Genomic DNA, 24,506 nt, shown 5'->3' with positions numbered 1-24,506 from the left:
TATGAACTTCCCTCTTAAAACTACTTTCTATTTTGCTTGGATAGTGTCCCTGCCGTGCTAGTTGTTGGATATTTTGAATATCATTCTTCAGAACAACATAATAGATTTTACTGTATGTGTTTGTGTGTGTGTAATTTTAATATTTTAATGTGGAGACTGGAACCAAGAAGAATGACTTGACCAAAGGCCCACAGCAGGTCACAAGGAAGGTGGGTAACACTGATTGAAAATGAGCTGTTTAGCCCTGCCAGGTGGCTCAGTTGGTTAGGGTGTTGTCTGGACCCACCAAGCTTGTGGGTCAGGGCCCATACAGGATCCAACCAATGAGTGCATCAAGAAGTGGAACAACAAATTGATGTGTTTTTTTTTTCTCTTTCTCTCCCTCTCAAATCAATAAATTAGAAAAATAAAATGAGCTGTTCAACAAGCCCAATGCTCATTCTATGATATCAAAACTCTTTTGACATTTAGTCTAACCTCAGATCATCTTGGGATTAACTATGAAAGTAAAATCAGGTAGGTAGGGCTAATTTTATAGATATTCCAATGACAATGCTTATGCTTAGGTCACTTATACACAATCACCAAGTGGAGAAATGTTGACTTTTTGACCAAAGCACAAATCTGCTTTATGGATGAAGAGACCCTGGAGCATAGGGGAAAGCCCTTATCCAGGGAAGGTGGCCTTGAACCACAAATTTCATGTCATACTTTGATATAGTGGTCTCAATTCCTTAGAATGCGCAGTACATCCTGTATGGTTTTGAAGTAAGTTTTTTGTTTATTTGTTGTTTTATGGGGGGGAAAGTTACTCCTGGAAAAAGAAACAAATTTTATTGTTGGTGATGAAAATGAAGAGCTCTGGCAAAATATTGTTCTTAGCAACAATTAAAGCTATTATCAAGGGAATTAAATGTTCTAGCGACAATGAGAATATGGTGTGGTTGGTTGGGTTTATTATAAGAGAAGAGATATCATATCCACTGTTTTTATAATCAGTTCAGCATTGAGTGAGAGTATCCTGGGGAGAGATGTTAGATTCCGTTTCATAGTTAGAAAAGTAAGTTTAGCCAGCAGAGATTTCGATTAAACATAAATATTTATAGAGCAGAAAAGAAGCCTGAGTAGCGGATGATATTCCCTCATCAAAGTACCCAGTGGTGCAGCCCCATCAGAATGTAAAATGTGATGCTCCAACCGGAAGTTATCCTTAGAGTTATTGAGAGTATAAAGGCTGATTGAAACACAGTCAAGGGTGCTGTTTATTGGATGACTCAAGAGTGCTAATGCTAGGTTCATCTTTACTCCACAGGCAGTGACACAGAAAAGAATAGTCGTAGGACCTGGGGAGGGGCAGAGCGGGGAAAGGGGTAGTGCTGAAAAGTGAAGAGACAGGAGACAAAAAGCAACACCCACCACGTTTTCCATTGGAATCTAGTATCTGAAGATTCCCAGACCTAGACCCATTGACCTGAAATCTAAAAGCAGGGGAAAAATTGGTCCCAAAGTTCTTCGAAGATGAGACTGCGGAATATTTGCTTCCTTTTTTCTAAATTTTTGGGTTTATTGTCGCATTAATAAAAGGAATACTCTTTGCTTGAGTTTCTAGCAGGCTCCCTTTTGAATTCCAAAACACGTGTTCAAACTCAGCACATAATGATTGTTTTTTTTTAATTCTGCATGGGGGTGATCATCAGGGGAAAGGGGGAAAAAAGTACATTTATGCACTCATGTATTTTTCAGCCATATAATAAATAAGTTTACAGGGAATCTTCCAAGAATGTGGTTTGACCGATTTGAAAGGAGGACAACCCAGAATGAACCACCTTTTCAGAATTTATATTTGCCTTTAAAAGCACAGCCACCATAGGGTCTTGAACCAGAGGTACAGAGGTTAGTGCACCAAACCAAGAATCAAGCTGAGGCCCATGCTCTCCTAAGTTACTGTGGGATGCTCTGTTCCTGTTACCACTCTTTGAAGAAAAGCAAAAATCAATTTATCCAGCCCCACAGTTTCTACAACTTTTCTCCACAGTACTTTGGCTTTTGAAGCCAGGGGAGGGATGAAAATCTCCCTTCTCTCTATTCCATTGGGCCATTATTTTTAAAATATAAGAGACATCTAACTTTAATTTATAGCTGAGAGTTCTCTAAGGTTCAGTTTCTCTTTCTTTACCTATATTTTCCTCTCTCATTATAGATTGATGATGGTGAGCAACAGAGCTTTACTGTGATATTGGTGTAAAAAATTGTCCATAGAAAATAAGAGGATTTTGTCCAGCAGGAGTTGAGTTGGGAGAGTTGTGCTTTTATAGAAAAAAAAAAAAAAGTATTAAGAAGTGTCCTTTTCACTCCAAACTTTCTTTGTAGCCAATATATGTGTTTAAGGCCATTTAAAATGTGTGAGTCTCTCTTTCTCTCTCTCTCAAAAGAAAAGAAATGACTATACACCAGTTGAGGACATATGGTTTGAAAGATGGCCAATGATAAAGTCATTTATCAAGCACAACCATTACATTGTTTTTAAAAATTGGTCTCTGAAGCTACAGCAAATGTGTTATTTACTGTACAAGGAAGTGAGAGAAAGTGCAGCAACCTTTAGATGTCAAATATCATTTATAAATATATGTAAGACTGAAGGGATGTTAAAGACTAGATCAGTGTCAGAAGAATCATCTGGGGATCTTTAAAAAATTAATATGTCTCAGCCTCATCTTTCAAAATTCTGATCAATCAATTTGCTGGTATGGTCCAGATTTGTGTTTCTATGTAAGAAAAAAGGGGAGGGGACTTGGGTAATTGTGATGTACACTCAGACTTGGGAACTGCTGATAACCTGACTTTTTCACAGGTGGGTAACTGTTTTAGGTATCTATTGATTACCCAAACTTAGGTGCTTAATGCATCATGCATTAGTTATCTATCAGTCCTGTGGATCAGAAGTCCAGCACAACTTAACTGATTCTGTGGCTGCCTGCCCAGCCAGGCTGCAATTAACATGCCGAAAGGGCTGTGTTGCTTTTAAACTCAGAATCTTCTTCCAGATTTTTGGCAGAATTCCTTGTGATTTCAGGGCTGAGGTACCCATTTCTCACTGGCTCACAGCTGAGGGTGCCCTCTGCTTTTGAGGGTGCCACAGTTTCTCCCAGAAGTCCATCCAGGGCCTTCTCACAGACCATCTTACAAGTATGGCTGCTTATGCCTCCAAGCCCAGCACGAGAATCTCCTGCTGCAATCAGCTAAGAAACAGTGTTCTGTCTTGTAACAATCACAGAGTGACTGCTCCATCACCTTTGTCACATTCTGTGACTAGAAGCAAGTCTGATTCTGCCCACAGCCCAGGGAAGCAGGTTTTACTAAGATTGGACTCACTGGGCACCTCCTCAGAATTTGTCCACCACAAGGGGCTACATTTCAAGGAGCTCAGCTGACCAGCTGTGTTTATATAACTAATTGGAGGAGCATGGAATTTCTGGTTATTCTTGGGTGGTCTTTCAATAATAAACGAAAGTAAAGACAAAAAATTTCTGTTTTAAATACAGCATTAAGGGTGTAATGCTGATGTAGTGAGCATACATTACTGCATTTGAATTTATATGTGGAATAGAAAATTGAAAGAAACACATGAACAAACAAGAAAAATAAAAACAATAATTCAGAGCCAGACAACAGCATGGTGGTTACCAGAGGGGAGGGGGGCGAGGGGTTAGTAAAAGGTAAAGGAAGCCAAACATATGGTGACGAAATATGATTTGAATTTGGGTGGTGGGCACAGAAGGCAATCGACTGATCATGTATGACTGAAAGGTACTCTTGAAACCTATGCAATCTTATTAACCAATGTCACCCCAATACATTTAATAAAAATTAAATTAAATTTTTAAAAAGAGATCCTCGTAGAATGTGAAAACAACTATTGATAAGTTTTCTCATTTCTCTCCTACCATGTAGGTAAAGTATTTGTGCAAAATATTAAATAGTTAATTTACAAAGAGCCTCTGGCCCTACCATATGGCGGTGCTTTGGAAAATACTAATTTTGCTAAACTCTGATTTTTGTGGTAAGTGCAACCACATTTTAAATAGTCTGCATTTGTGCATTTCTGACTGGAATCATTCATGTGATAAACATTTAGGCCTAAAGGAAAGTTAAGTGTTTGGTAAAAACCATGGATGGCAATGTGAATTGAAGGTGTTTCTCCATTCTAAGCACTTTTATAGCTTCTTAAATATTTTTGGAGTAAGCATTCAGTAATATGTGGAGGTCCCCCGGGAAGAAGTTGTTATTCTAACTGACCCGTAGCTAAGATAGCATACACACGCCTGAAATTCAGTCGATTACCATCTGTTTCTAAATCTCTAAAGTCTCCGAGTTTTGCAGTTGAGTATTCCTTTCCAATATCTTTTTCTATGTTTAATTTAAGGTTATTTCTTTTTGACTCTCCAATAACAACCATTGGCATATGTTAAATGTATTTTGGGAGATACTTTATTTTATTTTATTATTACTCCATTTAAATACAGATGCTATGATTATAATTAGTTATAATTTCTCTTAACCCGAGAATAATTTCTAAAGCTAGTTCACTCAATTTGATAAAAAATTATTTTTGAGACTGCAAATACTCAGGTGTGCTAATGCAATATTGTCAGCTTTGTTTTATTTATTTTTGGGGGAAAGGAATATACATTTTTAGTTATAGCTGATTCTTCATTACCCCAATCATGACCTGCTCTACTTACCAGATAAATAGGCTAGAGGTAACTAGCATTCTGAAGAATGTATGTATCCTCTCCACATATATTTTTTATATCTTCACTCCATATAAGTCTATCTATAAAGATATGTAATATTATTTTGCTTGCTTTTCATTTGCATATTTTAGATATACCTTTTCAATTTGTTTTTTGTGTTTAACATTATGCTGTAAAATAGTGTATAGTGATTTACAAGGGGCTAGTTCATTGATTTTGATTGTTGAATGGTAGTATTTTATTATATAAGTATACTATAAATTGTTTACCCATTCATTAATTGAAGGGCATCTAATCGTGTAACATTACTTGTGATTAGAACCTGTTTTCATTCAAACTGTCATTGTTAATGTTGTTTCTATGATTTATTTCAAATGTTTCTTTCCATTAGCTATCTTTTCATGGCATCAGTTTGCTCTTGCTGCAAATCACTGTGATACCCTTGTCATTGGTGCTATTATCTTTAATTTCTGCATCCATCACAAACTTATAATTTATTTTGACATTCTCCTTTTAAAAAATCTTTTTTAATTAAATGCAAAACTCCCTCATATTCCATATTTTTTCCTTTATATGTATTTAGAGTTTAAATTGTCATAAAAGTTAGTCCTGTCATTGCATGACTTAAAAGTATACTGTATCCACTGCCATTCAGTTCCAAATATTTTATATAAATTTTTATGATTTCTCTCTTTTTACATGAATAATTCAGTTCAATAAAGTGTCCTATATATGCCAATTAGATTGTTTATTCATTGGGTTTTAATCTTCTATAATCTTGATGTTTTGATCAGACAAAATCATCAAGGGGATTAGAACTAGTTTTAGATTTTCTGAGAATCTCTGTGATTCCTTTATAGTTATTGTTTCTATTTCTCTTAATATCTTCAATTGATGATTTTGGTGAGTGACTAAGTGAAGTGGGTTAAAATTTTCCACTGTGATTATGGGATTGTCTGTTCTTTGAATTCTGTCCTCGTTAGCTTTATATATTTTGGGGTCATGTTATTGCTATTTGGTGCATTCACATTTTGTAACCTCGAGCTCAATAGGATTTCCTTTGCTTCTAGAGCCTTTTGTCTGTCTCTGTTCAGTTATGCATCTTATGTTTTCACTGATCCTGTGATTGCATTTCCTTCTTCATTTCTCACACCTGGCAGTTCTCTTTCCACCCTTTTTTCTTCTTCAGAACTGTGTTGTTGTTTTTCTTAGACCTATGCAACATTTCTATCTGTTTTGAAATGGAATGTGTGTCTAGGTTAGTTGAGTCTATATGTGTCCATAATCAGAAGCTAAACACAAACCACTTAGCCAAGTCAATGACTTCCATTTTAGCTCAATAAATCTTAACTAAGTGACTCTTATTCCAAACAGAGCTAGGAGGTCTAATCATTCCAGATCTATCATTGTATTACTACTATTACCACTACCAACAATGTCACTACAAAGATTTCTAGCAATAATAATAGCTAATAACTCCTATTTGCGGAGTATATACTCTGTGCTAGCTACTTTTAAGTTGCTCTACATGTGTTAACCCCTCATTTAACCATCACACAAATACTATGAAGAAAGGGTTATCCTGATAGCCATTTCAGATAAAAACTGAGGCAGGGAGGTTAAAAAACTCGCCTGAGATTATTAATTGTTAAATAACAGAACCACAATCTAAAATTAAATGGTCTGGCTCCAAAGCCCCAATCCTCACAGCAATACTACTACTACTACATTTAGACTCAAGCAAGAGAGGTCCTTGTCCTGGACTCCTGGTCACTTTAAGAAGACCTAAGCAGGATTTGTCCATCCAGTTCTCTTTTCACAGACATGGACTTCATGGAGTCCCCTCCCTAAACTCCTTTTCAGGGTCTTCATGGGCCTCTTCCCTTGGTGTGTCCTCCTGAGAGCAGACATCACACTACAATGTGTACCTGCAAGTCATGGGTGTATAGCTATATGTTTGGAGCTTGGGAATGCAGATTGCAGTGTCAACATGCATGCATATGAGGCCCCTTATACAAAGCCTGGCTTAACAGGGATAGGAAGACATTTGTGGTGGGCTACAGGGCGAGGGCTGGACACCAAGGGTTGCCTCACCCTGTGCCATCTCATACCAGTTGAAAACTCAAAGCATCTGAGAATTCTACATTTCAAAATATCCTTGTAGGCTGTCCTGAAGGTGATAGATTATCTTTATTTAAAAACAATTTGTTAGCTTGATTTGTAACTTTCATATATTCAGTCATTTGAATGTGAGCCTCCATTCATTGGGTGGCCACAAATGCTAAGAATCAACCTGTGTAATGCAAATACCGCCCATATATAGATTCTCCTATACTATGGATGCTTTGTCCTCACAGAAGATGCTTCTTCTTTCAACCAATTTAAATAAATGACTCCAGAATATGGATTCCTTTTTATTTTTTTCTGCTCTCTGAGAAAGCTTTGATTTATATTTGGGTTGAGTTGTATGACAAGAGGGGGGCAGAGTTGACACATAGAATATTAATGGTGACGCTTATAGGATTGCTATTTCATCTGTATGTTGCCTAACAAAGTCGACGTATATAACATTTAGTAGTATTTCCAAAAATACAAGCATTTTTGGAATACTAAATGCCACCATTAATTTAGTATTTGTCATATGTCAGAAGTTGTGCTTTTTGCTTTCCATAGGTTGTCTCATTTAATACTTACAACAATCCTTTTAGTCAAATATAAGCATTATTACACTCTTTTACAGATGAAGGAACAATTCTGAAAGTAACTATCTCATGCTGACAAAGGCAGTGATTGACACCCTGTATTTGAACTGAAGCCATATGCCTTTTAATGAGTGCAGATAATTAGAATGTCATTTTGCCTTTCAAAGAATGAATGAATGAGAAAATATCCATGACTTTTCTCAAAATGAAGCTTATTCTGGAAACATAGCTGAACCAGTTGTGGAATGTGGCATAATCACATGCTCTGCACATCTTCTTTTCATGCTTTTTTAGGCAGGTGAGCTTTAACATCTTCTAGAGTGCCATAAGCATGTTTAAACTTAAATTTTGTTTCAAAACATATTAGGAAATAGATTGTGAGAATGAATGAAAGATATATACTGACATCAGTTCCTTTTTTGAAATCAATATATTAACACATTTCTTATTGAGTTACATGAATTGTGATTATTTATCATACCTCTGATTGAAGACACCAGATAGGATACTGCCATTATAAATATAATAACTCAGTTCTTGATTGTGTGTTTATGTCAAAAGTCACATTGAGATTTGGAATGCTGATGACACAAATTCAATAAAGAGCCCTTTATGCATTTATATCCAGTAAAACAATATTAGAAGATGACACATTCCTTCTTCCTTATGGTTAGCAATTTGGGTCTCATGATTCTATATTATATTTATTATTTGTCGGTATATAATTTGCAAAGATTCTGTTTTTAGCATCCATGTCTTTGCTTTGGCTTTCACTATAAATTATGTGTTCACATTCAGATGGTGAATATATATGCTTAGGGAAATAATCACAGTAAATTAGCACACAGAAACTGTCAGGTTTGGAAAGAGGTTGGTCAAATGTTCAGGGTCTGATAGCATCTATTGATATTGAACCCCTGAGAACATAGGTGCTTTCTGGACTTCAAGAATCAGGAGAGAATCATGGCATCTTCATTCCCCTTAACTCTTGCTCTGCAATATAATCTACAAAATCAACAGCAATCATGTGGCAAAATGCACAGTTGGATTTAGAGAGTTGGGCCTTTGTTACATGGATCCCTAAGATAGACCTGCTGCCAAATGAGTAGGAGGCAAGCGGAGTTCTCATAATTTATAAGCCATAGTATTTAAGTATTATGCTGCAGCCTTAAGTGTGACTCATATCAGGCCTGGATGCTGGGCAGGGGTGGAGGGTAGGTGTGATGGACTCTGTATTAGTGTTCTGAAGCCACCTTTGCTTACTCTTTGGCTCTAAAAACCTTTCTCTCCCTAGTATGTTCAGGACACATACAAGGAAGAGTTAATATTTGTCCTGCCTATGTCTATTACAAGATAACTTCCCCTATTGTAATGATGTAATATAGTTTTTCAGGAAGTATTAACTCTTTGATTCAGGTGTGTGGAAAAGCCACAGCAATTAGACACATCTAAGAAAACGTCTACTTGTGTCCTTCTTCCATTTGAAAAATCGGCTTTATTGTTGAATATGCCTTAACCTTGCTCTCTGCCCTTAACCCAGTTATATCAATGTCATAGATGCGATTGGTTATAGGCTAGGTGGGGGTTTCCTTAATTTCTCTAGACGAAACTTCTTTCTCTTTGCAGCGTCTTACTCTGTGTTGAACATATTCACATTTTAATACTTAGAGATATTTATTCAAGGAAAGTCCAGCTTGAACCAGTCAGTAAACTAGCCATTTCAAAGTAAAAATATCAGTGGTGTAAACTAACCATTTCAAAGTAAAAATATCAGTGGTGTAAGTGAAAAAGTACATGTAAACTGGTGTAAAGTCTGGGTTTAACCCTTGCTAAACAGTTAGTAGCTGTATAGTGTTGGTCATATCTTGCAGCTTCACTAAACATCAGTTTCTACCTGTTTAAAAATAAATAATGCATTTTAGGTAGATCCTCTTAAATTGTCTGGAGGATTATATGGAAAATACTTTTTTGTGCTGCTCTTTGGACAGCTCAGAGGTAGCCAAACAGAGCTTGTTAAATGAAAACAAAAGCAGAAATATTTAAAATGCACAAAAGTGGGAGATTATGATTAATTAAAATTTTAAATTTCTGTAGAGTTTTTTTCCATCGATTCATTTTTAAATAAAAACTGCAATTCAACACTGCTCAGTTCACCAACCTCCTAGGGGCATCCTGTTTTCCCGACAGAAGTTCAACAAATTTGGTGGCCTCATGGTACATGGATTATATTTTAACAAAGGGAGCAGCAGCTCACCAAGTACCTTTGACTCTAGAGGGAAATAACACTTTCAGGTGGAAACCTGCAATATACTTGGACATCTGCATAATGGCTGAAATTAGCATAGGTTTACACAGTACAAAACTCCATTAGAATTTTGATGCCTTAGAAAGGAACAGAAGGTTTTACATTTTCTAAGGGAAAGGTTCTGGAGGGCATGAAGGCCTAAATCGGAATGAGCCCAAGGTGAGGCCATGTCATGGATGGATGCAAGGACATAAAAATGGAGTTTATCAAAGAAAAATGTGTTCCCTAACCAAAAATGATCCACTGCTGCTTATGCATTACAGACTTTGACCCTTTAAAGGATGTTACCAACAGATGGCCACTCTCCATTCTGCTTGTTGAGACGTGATGTGGTACAAGCCTATCATTAGATAAATACCTGTGGCCATAGGCTCCTCATAGAAATGCTTGTGTAAAGGGAGAGGAGGAAAATTAAGAAAAGAGAGAAGACAAAGCTGAAAGAAGAGGGCGGGGAGAGTAGAGGAGGTGATGCAGATAAGAAGAGTTGGGGTGAGGAGAGCAAAAAGTAATAATGATAAACTTGGAATCTGCTCGATTTGATGGGTTAGCAGTCACATGGCCCCAAAGTCCTAGACTGAGGGACTGTACATGGATAAACCGTAAGTTACTCTGCCGGAGACCCTGAGATCTTCCCAGATTTCCAGCCCTGCTCTGCAAACTGGAATAATGAGAAATTGCTCCTGTCCTCCTATGGGCACTGGCAGTGGGAACTTGTACCTGGATTTGTGAGCAAAAGGTGACTTGTGTGCAAAGCTGTCCCAAACCGTGGGCTTCTGTAGAGTTCTTCAGACTCCACGGGCAACAGTGGAACATGGCACAGTGATTCCCAAAGCTTTCACCGCCGAAGTCTCCTCTACTGTTTTCTTTGTGTCACACAGACTCCATAATTTGAACTAAACTAAACAGAATCCATGGATTTAATGATACTTAGTGTTTTTTCCATAGTCTTGTTAATCAGTCAGCTATATCCTTCTATTGTCACTTCAGATTAATATTATGAAACATGATTTCCTCCCAGAGTTGATTTAAATTCAGCTATAAAGACACTTAACTTTTTTTAAAAAATTCTTACCCTGGGATATGATTTTATTGATTTTAGAGAGAGAGGAAAGGAGAAAAAGAGAGGGAGAGAGAGAGAAACATTGATGTGCAAGAGAAACATTGATTAGTTGCCCCCTGACTGGGGATTGAACCCACAACCTTTTGGTGTATGGGACAACACTCCAATCAACTGAGACCCCTGGCCAGGGCAACATGTAACGTTTTAGGTGGGCTTTGTCTTATTGTGGATGATGGTAGTCACTTCCTTTTTGAAATATTAAAACTGGCTCATGTTATTGCTTAAGTAGGAAATTAATAAACATAAAATTGTAATATTAAAGTAGAAAAAAAATGACTTCATACAGAAATTATCAGATGAGCTGGATGAATATTAACCAGTTGAGTGAGGTTGGAAAGAGCCCCTGGGGCAGCCTGATAGCCTTGAGCAAGTTTGAATAATTTGCCCCTCTCCTGTCTCCCTGATTTTGACTGATGTGTGTCCCATTCTCCTATGGTACAGGTCCCAGATAAGTGAAAACAACAGAACAGAAGGTAGAAGCAATGAAAGTTGAGTCAGAGCCTACTCCTAGCAGTACGAGAGGTTGAAGAGAATTACCCTGTTTCCCAGAGCTCTGCTTTGCTATCTATAAAATGAGGACATAGGCTGTGTGATCCCACTATCTCTTTCCACTGTAAAGTGCTTTGGCTTTTTTTTTTTTAAATCACTTTCTCTGAGCTTCATTTTTCTTATCTGTAAAAATGGGAAGAGTGCCTACCTCACAAGGTGACTCTGAGGACAAAGAGAAAGCAGTTGAGCATCTTTCCCTGCACACATCCACTCAATTCCTGAATTTAGTTGTTGAGAGTTCACAGGATGAGTTCAGGTAGGGGGGTTACAACACTGTTTGAATCAATTTGTGCTCAGGATTGCATACAACCTGTGGCAAGTTCTGAATAGTGAGGATTTATTGAATGTTTGCAGGTCCTGGATATCTATAGCAACACCTTGCATATAGACAAATAAAGGTTTACTCTGGCCTCCTTGACCTTGATGATAGAGATAGCCTTGGTCAACTTTGCATCCCCAGCATCTAGCACAGTGCCTAATAGTCAGGAATGCACACTGGATATTTGTGGCCCTCAGGCCAGTCATGGGCCCCTGATGAACCTCTAGCACTTGGCTTTAAAATGTACTCAACAATATTGGCCACAGAGTTTTTGTAAAGAATGGTAAAGATCATTTTGGAAAATTTATAATCATAATGCTCATACAAATATAAAATGAACAGGTGGTAAAGATTTTACATAACTCATTAATCAGTGAGAGAACCAGGAGTGTTATAACCAGTTAAAAGAAAAATCTAAAATAAAACACATTTTATAAATCAGGAATATTAATATTAATAGGCAAATGAAGGTAAAACCAGCTTCTTCCACAGTGGAGAGAGAAATCAATTGCGCCTCTACTGGACAAAATAAAATTTGCCTTTAAAGAATTATTTTGTACTGCTAATAGTTATTTACAATTTATAGAGACATTTCTCAGTAGCGTTACATATTATCGTAAAGGGGATTTCCATAATACCAACAAAATGACATTGACTAAAACTAAGTGTGGGACAATATTGACAAAGGCCATTTACTTATGAATTTTGGGCCTGGATGCTCCTCTGCCATCACTTTTCTTTAAGTGAGGTTTCAAAGTTATTGCAAAGAGGAGTATGCTTTATGGGGTAAAATGAAAAAATACTGAGATTTTAGCTAATTGGCAAGTGTTCTAATAAGACAGGATTTTCAAAGTGGGGAGACTTTCTAATGGGTACATTTGACAGTTCTTGGTTGGCTGCAAGGTGACCGGTGAGCAGCCTGAGGATGTTTCAAAGGAGGAAGGGTTGTTGATGTGAGGAGCAGGGGGTTTTGTGGGGCTGGCTGTCTCATGGAACAAGCCAGGGCCCATAGGGGGCTTTGCTGCTCTCGTGATGATCCAATAGGTTGGGGGCAGAGAACTGCAATGGTAGATGTTTCTTCATATAAACTAGTTAATATAAAAAAGTGTAAATCAAATAAGTTCTACGGTTTAGATGCACATGAAATGATTTTGTTGAAGTTAGTTAAAAGAGCTCCATGAATCCAAAGTAGACATGAAATTCCAGGCAAAAACCATTGTGACAAGGAAAAGAAAAGTTATGTGGTTAAGGAATGTGATATGATATATCATGACATGAAATTTATTATCACATTTTCCTTGGACTTTACCATAGCTCAAGGCTCAAGTCACTCTTTTTTGTCTTAGGGCAGATTCAGTGTACAAAATGTTTTGATGTTAATTATTTAAATAAACCCAAGCAATAATGTATGGTCCTCTGCCACAGCTAAGTAAGAAAATAGTAAGAGCAATGGATTCAGCTTAGCTGGTCTTAAAATCTGGGCTCCCCAACTTATAAAAGTTTCCCCTATAATCTGAAAAAATGAAGCTAATAAAAACACCTGTCAGACAGAGAGCTATAAGTATTTAAGTACTTAGAAAGGTTGTGCTGATTGAATAAAATTATATATATATACACAGCAAGCATAGCACGAGGCCCATGGAAACTTTTCAATTGTTAAATTGCTTTCCACCTTCTCAGGGCATGTGACAATGAGCACATTTTAGTCAAATCTATCAGATGAGGTCCCTAAGCAGTAAACTTTCATTAAGCCTTTCCATTCGCCTGGACTTGTGCTGGGTGTAACTGTAGATGCAAACCCTCTTTAACATGCAATACAGTTTTTAAAAGAGAGAATCATTCTGCCCATCACTTTCTAATTTACAAGTAATAAAAGTGGTCAAATATTGTCTCCTGAGACAAATGGTAGCTAAAATCTAATTGACCAACCAACATTTATTGAGCATTACATATTCCTAATATATCCCTTTATTTTTAAAAATGTATTGGGGTGACATTGGCTACTAAGAGTATATAGGTTTCAAGTGTGCGATTCTATGATACATGACCTATATATTACATTGTAAGCCCACTACCCAAAGTCAAATCATCTTCCCTCACCACATACTTCTGTCCCTTTATTCTCTTTTATACAGAAGTCCCTGGACCCACAGAGATAACGTATCTAGATCACCAATATGGAAACCTCCTGAAACTACTTTGAAATCTCAATAAATTGACCGGATTCAAGTCTAGCAAACAGGGAAACTGGTCCATGGACAATTTGCCACAGGTAAGTGACAGAGAGAACTTTTTCCATTAGAATCCTTCAAAGATTCATTGACTGTGGGGCAGTTAATTACATTTCAGATAATTTTAATATTCCTTCGATACAGCTGACAGTTTCCTCTCTCCCAAATGTACCCATGTGGATGCCAACATATGGCTAAATGTCTGGCCACTTCATCTCTTTCATTTGGGCCTCAGTCGGTTACAAATGGAGGAAGCAGGGGGAGGAGGTACCCACTCATAACACTTTCCCTGGTGGTGCTGCATGCAGAGGGGCGGGAGCCCAACTGCTCCTGGAGCAGCTGCTTCTTTGCACCACCCCAGGAGCTCAAAGATCGGCAGATTGACCTGCCCAGGGTTCAGGATGAAACAAGCAGACAAAGAGTGGTGCCCGTCTGCTTTTTTTTTGAAACTGGATCAGCGGTTAGGTCATTAATGTGAAACAAAAAGTGTTTGGGAAAGGTAGCCAGCTGGCGAGATTGGAAAGCTTGATGTGGTGACAGCGTGAAAATATTTTCTGTTGGGCTGTGGTGAAAGTTGAACTTGCCTGAATGAATCATTGGGGAAGAATGAGAGTCTGAGTGACTCAGACACATGGCGGTTTGTGAGCTGGGGGCCTGAGTTGTAGCGTCGTCTGTAGCTAAATGTGCCATCCTCAGCCAAGGCCAGCGGAGTTCGCCCATAGGACCTGTCCAGCTCTGTGAAATAGAAATAATCTGTTCATTCTCCCGTGGGGTTTCACTATGTTGAGGAGAAAAGAAAAAACATATCCAATTATAGCAGCATAAGCTTAATCTATGGCTGGGGAGACATTTATACTTGCCATTTTAATTGTCAAATACTTACTCAAATCATTCATGCTGTTTTAATGTTATAAGAACCTTGGGACCATGGCAGGTGAAATTGCTCATGCATTTTCCTGTTAATATTTACCTCTCTCCGGGTCGCATATGTAACAGCTCTCTCTTCTAAGCTTCTAATTCAAGAGCTTTTAGGAAGATTTTCATTTTTTTGCAACAACTTTATCACGGTTTGTAGATTAAGCTAAATCGAGGACATGTTATCTGTGTTCGAGACCCCTTTGTTTCGAGGGTCACATAAGAACCTATATATGGAAGTGTTTTCATGTGAAATGCTCTCTAAAGATGTGGGAACAATGATTACATAAAGGTGGGGTACCAGCACTCAAAAGGAACATGAACCAACAAAGAAAAGAAAACTGCTTGAAAGTGTGTGTTTTTAAGTGTATGCATCCGACTTCTTGGCCTTCAATCTTAGTCCTTCTATGGAGACAAAAGAGAGGGTATTGTTTTCTTTGAGTTAGGCTATTTTGTTTAGGGAAAGAAGGACTCGTGTAAGTAACCCAAGTGAAAAGAGAATTATTCTGGTAACAAATGTGGGCTGGAACTGAAACAAAATTAAAAAACAAAATAAAAAAACAAGAAAAAAAAAAGTTATGTTTGTACCATTCTCATGAGCAACAGGGAACTTGACTGTTTAAGACCCTACATCTCCCTGAACTTCCTATCTTATTTTTTTCTCACTCTCTCTCTTTTCATTCAGCATGATTCTCAGGAAATTCATGTGAGTTATTGGGGGCATCAATAGTCTATTTATTCTATTTCAACTGAGTAGTATTTCTTGGTAAGAATATAGAACAGTTTGTTTAACCTTACAGTTGTTGAAAGGTGTCTTGATTTTTTTCCAACTGGGGACTATTATAAAAAAAAAAATTGCTATAAGCATTCATAAACAAACTTTGTGTGGACATAAGATTTTAATTGATTTCCTGGAATTGCAGTTGTTGGATTAAATGGGGGTTGCACATTTGTTTTTTTCCAGCTTTATTAAGATATAATCGGCATGTGATATCTTGCAAGTTTAAAGTATACAATGTGATGATCCAATGCATGAATACATTGTGAAATGTTGAGCACAATGTGGTCGACATATGCTTTATCTCACATAATTGCCATTTTGTTGTTGTTATGGTGATAACATTTAAGATCTACTCTCTTAGCAACCTTCAACTATACAGTGCAGTCTTTTTCACTATAGCCCATTGTGCTATACATTAAATTCCCCAGAACTCGTTCATCTTATAGCAGAAATGCTGTACCTTTGTACCAATATCTTAGCATTGCTCTCACCCCCAGCCTCTGGTAACAATCAATCTACAGGAGCTCCCCTACCTCCCTGCCCCCCTCCCCTTATTAGCAGTTTCACCTTCTGCTGTTTCAATTCTCCATAGTCAACTACGGCCCAAAAACCTAAATGGAAAATTCCAAAAGTAAAGAATAAGTTTTAAATTGCATACCTTTCTGAGTAGCATGCTGAATTCCTGGGCTGTCCCAGTCCAGCCTACCTGAAATATGAATCATCCCTTTGTCCATTGTCTCCACAAAATAACAAGATAATCACTTTGTTAAGAAAGAGAGATTAAAGGTATTAAAGTGATATCTATAAAAGAGTGGCAGTTACTTCTTATTACAGCCATCCTCAATGTGAAGTCATCTTGAATGTGATTTTGCAGTTTTTCTGAGTATGTGATACATGGTTTAGAGAATTTTTCTGAGCCTCCTTCATATGACCTAGTTGAGGGCTGAGGTGAGATAGGTAGGAATTAGAGACTATAATCAGAGTGACTACATCTTATTGCCATATTCCAGTTTCTCAAACATTAAATTTCAAAAACTTTCTGGTATATTTGAAGCACCTTTTGAGAGAAAAAACAGTTCATATCACATAAGTCTCTTACCCTGGCTGCCCCACTTGGTAAAACAATTGTATTATTGGCAGTACCTCAATTTTCTCAACTTATATTTCCCAGCAACAAATGTGCTAAATATCATGGGAATTCCTTATGCTTGATTTCTCACTTTTGACATCTTTAAGCTCCATGTTCATGTTGCAAATATATTGGCATATCTCTGCAGTAGAGCAAAATGTTTCACAGTGCATATTTGCTGTTCAACAAACCAGACCATAAACCAGAAATTTCTAGGCACTGAAACAATTTGAGACAAGCATTCTATTCAACCAAATGGTATGCATCTATTTCAGAGAGCAACTCCTAAATTGAGTGCCCTGCATAGAGAAGGCACTGCGCTAACATATTGTTGAATGAATGGTTGTTTATTTCATACACTTGGAAATAACAAGGTAGAACTGATGGTATGCTGGAAAATCAGCTCTCTGAGGGAAAAAGAGAAATAGCTCTGATTTGTAGTGTTTTCCTGTTTCTGTGGTGTAAATACTCCCCCTATGGCTCATTTCAATTACCAATGTGATGTCACTGAACACAAGTGGGGAGAGATGTGCAGAATATTCTCTTGCAGGCTGGTACAAGCTGGTTCTAGTACCCTACTGGTTAAGAACTTTTGACTTGCTTTCATGTGATTTGGTAAAATAAAATCTTGGTGCCCAGTTTCCCGTTGGTTAGTTAGCTGACTTGATTTTGGTGGAAACTAGAAGTGGGTCTTTTTTCAGTAATGATAACAAAGTGTCACTTTTTTTCAGATAGGTTAGCTGCAGCATGAAGAGTTATAGGAATGCCTTCTTAGGAGTTTTTTATGCTTTTGCTAACAAGCAAAAATCAAGGGAGATTTCAAGTGTACATTTATTTCTATAATGCAAAATCTATATATTGTACCGTGTGCCCACCACTGAAAGTCAAACCATCTTCCCTCACCATATATTAGGCCCCCTCCAACCCCCACCATCCCACACCCCCTTTCCCTGTGGTAACCGCCACACTGTTGTCTGTGTCCATGAGTTTCAGTTTTATATCCTACATATGAGTGAAATCATGTGGTTTTTCGCTTTTTCTGACTGACTTACTTCACTTAGCGTAATATTCCCAAGGTCCATCCATGTTGTCACAAATGGCAATATTTTGTCTTTTCTTATGGTTGAGTAGTCTTTCAATGTATATATGTACCACCTCTTCTTTATCCAATCATCTATTGAAGGATACTTCAGTTTCCATGTCTTGGCCTCCATGAAGAGTACTGCTTATATGATCCAGTTAACCAATGTCACTGGATATATTTAATTTAAAAATTCAAGGGAGGCCTTGAGGATTTTCCTGAAGTTGAAACAGAAATCTCTTTAACAAGGACCACCTCCTCTGGGGCCTGGGAGCTGTTATGCGTGCCTTGAAGAATTCTTCTTAGTCACTGTAAGCTCAACAACTGAATAGAAAAGCCTTAGGCAAAGTTTCTTTTAGCAACATGGTATATCAAGTCTTAGAACTTATAAAACCCTTCCAACCCCCATTTGACATCAAGAAATTTAGTGCATTGAAAAATGAAAAATACCTTGAGGATAATTAAACTACAACAGAAAGAATTATTCATTATAGAACTTCTATGGACCAAGTTCTGAGTAGGATATTTTCACTTGTTTGTCATTTTTAATTTCATTTATATGCCTTTACTGTGTGTGATAGAAGTAGAAATTCTTGTCCATTTAATGAAGATTAAAAATGGCCTTGCACAGATTAAGAATATTTTAAAGACAACAGCAATCTCTACTTTCTTAATGTTGACTGTGGCCTAGACACTTCACCATTATCATCTTGGTTAATACTTAACATTATCTCAATTGTACAGTTGAGGCATATGGGACTGAGACTGAGAGGGTGTTATGCATGAGGTCAAGAACTAATAAATTCTAGAAGAAGGATTAGTTTTGCTCCAAATTCATTGCTTAGCATGAGTTAATTAATTTGGTCATTCCACAAATGTTTATGGAGCATCCACTATGAGCCAGGCACTATTTTTGGAGATACAGCAGAGAACTCCCCAAATACAAATTCTGGCCCTGTCCCTTATCAATGCATATTTTAGTTGGCAGACACAGTCAATAAACAACTAAGTAGAACAAAATAATAAATAAATGCTATGTTGAATGGTAATAAGTTCTACAGAAAAATATAAAGTAGGGAAGAAACAAGTGGCACTGGTGTGGGAGTGCCTTGAAGTTTTAAACTGATAGAACAGGCATCACTAAGAAGATCAGAGGGACCAAAAGGAGGTGAGAGGCTGAGATGTGCAAATATCTGGGAGCAAAGATTTTCAGGTCCAGGGAACAAGTGGAGAGGCCTTGAAGTGAGAGTACACTTAGTGCATCTGAGGAACATCAGTCTATGGAGTCAGATGCCAATGTCAAATGGAGGGTTAAGAAGGCAAAAGTTATTCTATCTCAGGTGCCAGTATGACATTGTCAATGGAAGGTGTTAAAGGGCCATCAGGAGAAGGTGGATGTGCCTCTGAGCAGCATTCTCAGGGTGCTCACTGCCAAGTGTGGGCTGTTGCACAGCACCTTGACCAAGAAGACAGAGCAAGTGGCTATTTCCTGAGCAATGTGAGACACCCCAAAGATTCCCAAAAATAACCGGACAGTTTCATGGAGAAAGTGAGTCTTTGACTCTGAGGAAGTTAGGAAGTATCCTGTCTGGCTATTTATGAGGCCTCATTTCCACTCTCTAGTTTAAAATGCCAAGGGTTAGTCCTGCTATACGTTATATATGACAGCCACCTTTCCAAGCAATTGGTGGTGACCTACCCGCCTGGAGGCATTAGGGACCTTTGAAGACACTTTGAAACTTAAGTCTCAGTGTCATTTGTGTGCCATTTTCAGGTTTCCTTTTGCTTATGCTTTAGGGATTTGGTTGGTTTTCCTTTACTTCCTGAGATTCCCCTCAAAAAAATTTTTGGCACTTCCACCTGGACTTTCCTTACATAAGCCATACTCCCTGGGCTGAGGGCCTCAGACTCCTCAACAGTTTACTTCATGGGTGCATGTACCACTTTTCCACAATGGATGCAGATGTGTTGGCAGCTGGCTGCTGAGATAGATGTCCTGTGGGAGAGTAGCTCCCTGGCATCACTCACATAACCTAAGTGAGCACCGACTGTCAGGTATTGACTACTGTGCTTGACCTGGGAGCAGGGCCACCCTAGAACCTATTAGGTTGCCCCAAGGTTGGAGGGTCAATGTGTTGCTGCTTATCTGTGCAAAGCACACCAGGCATGGCACACTCTCCTTTTCTGACATCTGCTTTTTACTCATAGGTGTTCCTTTTGCCAGAAAAGCCTTCTACCCACTTCTTTTTAAATTCTGCCTTTTCCTCAATCCTATGGTGACTATCATTTTTATGAAGCTTCTCGTGATTTTTTGCCACTGAATATGAGCTCCTTGTCTTGACAGTGCATTCTGGTGGACATGTTTTATAGTGTCTATAAATACACTAATTTATATGTGGTTTGTGTACAGGTTTTTTTCTCCTATGTGAAAGCCCCTTAAGTAAGACTCAAAGAATACATATTGCTTAGCTCTCCAAAGCCTGAAAATCCCTAAGGCAGCTGAGAAATTTAATGAGGTCCATTGGCCAGAAGCCTGGGATGTATTAGGAAAGGCTTAAGAAAAACCTTCATGTAGACAACTAGCTTTAATTACATTTGAGTTTTAAATTTATTTCAGTGACCTATATTCACTTAGGGTACTGGAGCTCAGGGTGTGAATTTATCATGGGCCACTAGGGTGAAACAGGCAAAGCAAGAAAGAATTGGTACACATTAGTAGGTTGTTAAAACTATCAGTTTGATTTATTTTATTTCAAGGGGCAGGGGTGCTGGGAATATCTTCTCAAGACTCTTAGGCTGTGAGGAAAAGTCTGTGTCTTAAAGACAAAAGTCTCTCAGTTTGTAGCAATTTGATAAGGTCTTTTAAAAATTTTTATTGAATTTATTGGGGTGATATTGGTTAATAAAATTATATCGCTTTCAGGTGTAATTAACCACAGATACCCTATCCCCCTTTTCTTTAAATTAGCTAGCGTAAGACCGAATGAATCTATGGAAATGGAATCCAGGTTTTATTTGCTTGCCACAAACATTAAAACAAAGCTCTTATTTTTAAAACAAACTTTGTCCACATGCTGACCCGAGCATGATAGTTTTGAGACTTATGAGAAAGTTGCATTTTTTCCCAAGTATAGAGTGCAAATAAGACTAATATATTTGACCCAGCTGGGTTTTCATAGACTGTTTGAGAAAACGACATATTCATTAAAATCTATAAACCCTGAAAACAACTTCCCTTCATCTGTAATAAATATAAAGACCCTTTGATAAATACATCTATATAAAGTTGCAATGTCTTCAATGGTAAGAAATCAAGCTCCTTTTTAGCATGAGGCATAAACACATATTCAGTGGCCTTCAGGTTAGAACCACTTAGAACTGGGAATTATTCTGGAGATGACACTTAGTTTGCAGGGCTTTCTAACATCATCTATCCTCTATTCATCAGGCATTCATTCTGGAACCTTTCACGTGATACTAACACCCTCATTGGCCCTGAAATACAGAACAAAATAAACTAAAACCACCAAAAACCTGGCAGTTAATTGTGAGCAATCAAACGTCTTTAAAGTGTGAGTATGACCTAGCACAGTACTCTCCCCACTATTGTATACAGGAGGGAAGTGGGACACGTACATTTACAGATGCCTTATTTACCCAACTTAGCACTCCCTTCATTTTGTCTACAAAATAGGCTTTTAATTTAGAAATTTCTTTATTTAGTTAGTTTTTATAACTTTATTGATTTTATGCCAACAACATGCTCATGCATGTAAAATCAAAATCAATCATTATAGACGTATTAACATAAAAAGCCAAATTTTCTCATAACTGTATATCCCCCAAATACTGTATTTTATTTGTCTATTTCTGTTAGAATCATGATAAGAGCTGTCAGTTTTAGAACAGGTAACTGAAGTTCAGAAATATAATTTGGCCAAGCCATGATTTTCATCATGGTTTCTTATAGCAAAAGCCATGGGTGTGTGTGTGGGGGGGGGGGGGGTGTTTTCACTCCTTTTTCATTATCTAGGCATTTCACATCTTATAGACAAAGATGACTTTTCTTTTTCTACGTGTAGCATTCTATGGACCCTACCTGATCATTCATTCATTTGTTCATTCATCTAGTCATTCTACCACTTATTAAATAATGAATATGAGTATGAATTGGAAAATTAGAGGACATTAGGAGAAGGTAAAGTGATTGAGAAAAGGGAGCTAAGTAGCTTTGGCAAAGAAAAAGGGAGTGGATTTCAACTAGGGAGGAAGAAGCTGAATCTGTGTTAAAACAAACTTCCTTTCTGAACGGTGCTCCTAAGCTCTATACAAGGCGTCTTACCTGGCATGAGCTTGTTTAACTGACAGGTTCCCCCGAAGGTTTTCATTACCAAAGTATCTTCAGTGCTCAGATCCTCCAGAGTTACAACTGGAGGGGAAAGCAACACTTGCTAAGTACCCCATACCATCCCAGGCACTGAGTTCATAGATAAAACAAGGTGCAACCCCTGACTTCCTGACGTCCGAGTCCAGGAATGGGAAGCCCTCCATCCGCTGGTCTGTGGGGCTTTGCAAAGGCTTCCTCAGATGACATGAGTCTCTATTGTGCTCAACAGCATTTAAGGCTACAGCTAAAAGGCAGACTGCCTTCCCATTCATGTCCCCACCTCCTTGTTTGGTTCCTACCTGCCTTCCACTTTCATTCTACATAGTATGAGCTAATTCTGGGGCCTGCAAAATATAGATAGATACATGGGGACCAATGGAAAGAGAAGCACCAGGCAACAGGCTCATCAAGAGTCTCTCTTCTCGACCCCAGCAAGCCTTCAGAAGCTTAAGTTGAGCCCCTGGATCACATGTGCTTCTCTGAATCACTCTGCATTTGTGCCTTTTAAACTTTTGTTTTTCCCATAGTATGTCTTAGCTCAAAAGATCACACAGAACATTTCACTTCTGAGCCTGGGCCAGTCTTTAAAAAAAAATGCCTAATTTTAAATTCACCCTTCAATGCACAGCTGTATTTTTCTTGAACACAAATCCGTTCGACAAATATATGTTTTAAGAAGTGTGTGGTAGTAAGGAGAGCAGAGTAATTAGATCACTGGTTCTGGGCTACAGATCGAGGGCTGCCAATCACTAATTATGTAATCCTGCCAAGGCACATAGCTTCTCTGAACCTCAGTTTTCTCTTTGATAAAATGTTGTTCATAGTACCCACCTCAAGTGTGTGTGATGAACACTAAATGAAACAATATTTGCTAAGAGGCTCTGTTGACAGTTTTGGGTTAAGTAGTTGTTTTGAATTATGATAATAATAATATATCACACTTTATATATGCCAGTAAGATCATGGCAGGGCTTCTGAAAATCAAAGAAATGCCATTTGGGGGCAAATATGCTTCACATGCATAACATAAATGTCAAACAATAGGTGACAGATATGGTCACGTGATTACATAGCACTTCCAGAGTGCTGTTCCAAGTGGACATCTTGTCGCTCTACCAACTCTGCACTGTTATATTCTTAAGGTAACTCTCACGCAAACCGTTCTGCGTTAGGGAAATGTCAGGGCACAGTGAGGGGAGAAGAGAAACGAAGGAGAGGCCAGACAAAACCTTCCTGAATCTTCCCTTTTGGAAATAGCTCACTCTACTGGGGAAAGAGCAACGAAGAGTTTCCAGAGTAGAGCCAGTACCTTTCCCTTTCTTCAGCCGCATATCTTTCACATATGGACCTGTCACATGTTGAAATTGCTAGTGCGACATCTTCATCGGTTTCAAGCTTACTGCAGCCTAGAACAGCACAGGCAATTACTGGGCCACTGCACTAGTTCTGTCCCCTGCCCTCCCTCCCCTGGCAGCCAGCAGAATCCTTGCTCTGCACGCCTGACACATCTCCAGTGTGAGCTAACTTTTGTGGGGATCGGCCAGCACTTGGCACACACAAAAGACCCAATCAGCCTCATTCCCATTTTTAACTGAGGTAAGAGCCCAGGAAAGAACATCAGGTAGTCAGACGGTAGTCTGCTCATTCCAGAGAGGGCAAGCCAAGGGGGGGAGAGCACATCAGACATTCAGGCCAGGGAGCGGGAGGTCAGACGACTCGGCCACTATTCTGTGGAGGAAGCACAGTGAATTCTTTTCTCTCCTTTGAAAGGACTTATTTTAATATTTTTATATCATTATTCACATTGAGCAATTACTCACAGAAATTGAATTTCTTTTAAATATCTCTGTTCCAAGATGCACAGAAACTGTGCCCCCAGGGGAAATGAGCCTATTCGTGAGTGGGCTAGGAAGGTGTAAAGCACATTTCATGTCATAAAAATCTCTTTTACAAAGTGAAATGGCTTAGAATTGTGGGAAGCTTTGGGGAATGTTAAGATCACTGATGCTGTGGTCATGGAGCTAGATTCTGAAAAGCAAGCAGCCAAAGAATGGAATTTGGTTGTATTTGGGTGAGAGTAATAATTAGGCATCTGCTGGCAGTTGAAGAATATTGACTTGTTGTTGTGTAGCATCTCTGAAGTTAGAACCCCAGCTCAACCACTTTTGTGTGTGTGACCTCAGACAATTTAATTAACTCTTCTCCGATGCAGTACTATGAACTATGATAATAA

At 38.2% G+C, this 24,506-nt stretch overlaps 1 protein-coding gene across 10 annotated transcripts in view; it reads left to right on the top strand.

The window, feature by feature from the left end:
* Positions 1 to 24,506, top strand: part of LRRC4C (leucine rich repeat containing 4C) — an 834,219-nt gene that overhangs the window by 466,546 nt on the left and 343,167 nt on the right. For all 10 annotated transcript variants that reach the window (XM_081155249.1, XM_081155240.1, XM_081155239.1 and 7 more), the window contains one exon: positions 13,885 to 14,021. The gene's annotated coding sequence lies outside the window, so the exon portion shown is untranslated. The remainder of the gene's footprint in view (positions 1 to 13,884; positions 14,022 to 24,506) is intronic.

The sequence above is a fragment of the Miniopterus schreibersii genome (assembly GCF_964146895.1).
Source record: "Miniopterus schreibersii genome assembly, chromosome: 12".
Classification (NCBI taxonomy): Eukaryota; Metazoa; Chordata; class Mammalia; order Chiroptera; family Miniopteridae; genus Miniopterus; species Miniopterus schreibersii.
The sequence above is the reverse complement of the archived record's forward strand: the minus strand, read 5'-3'. Positions and strand labels throughout refer to the sequence as shown.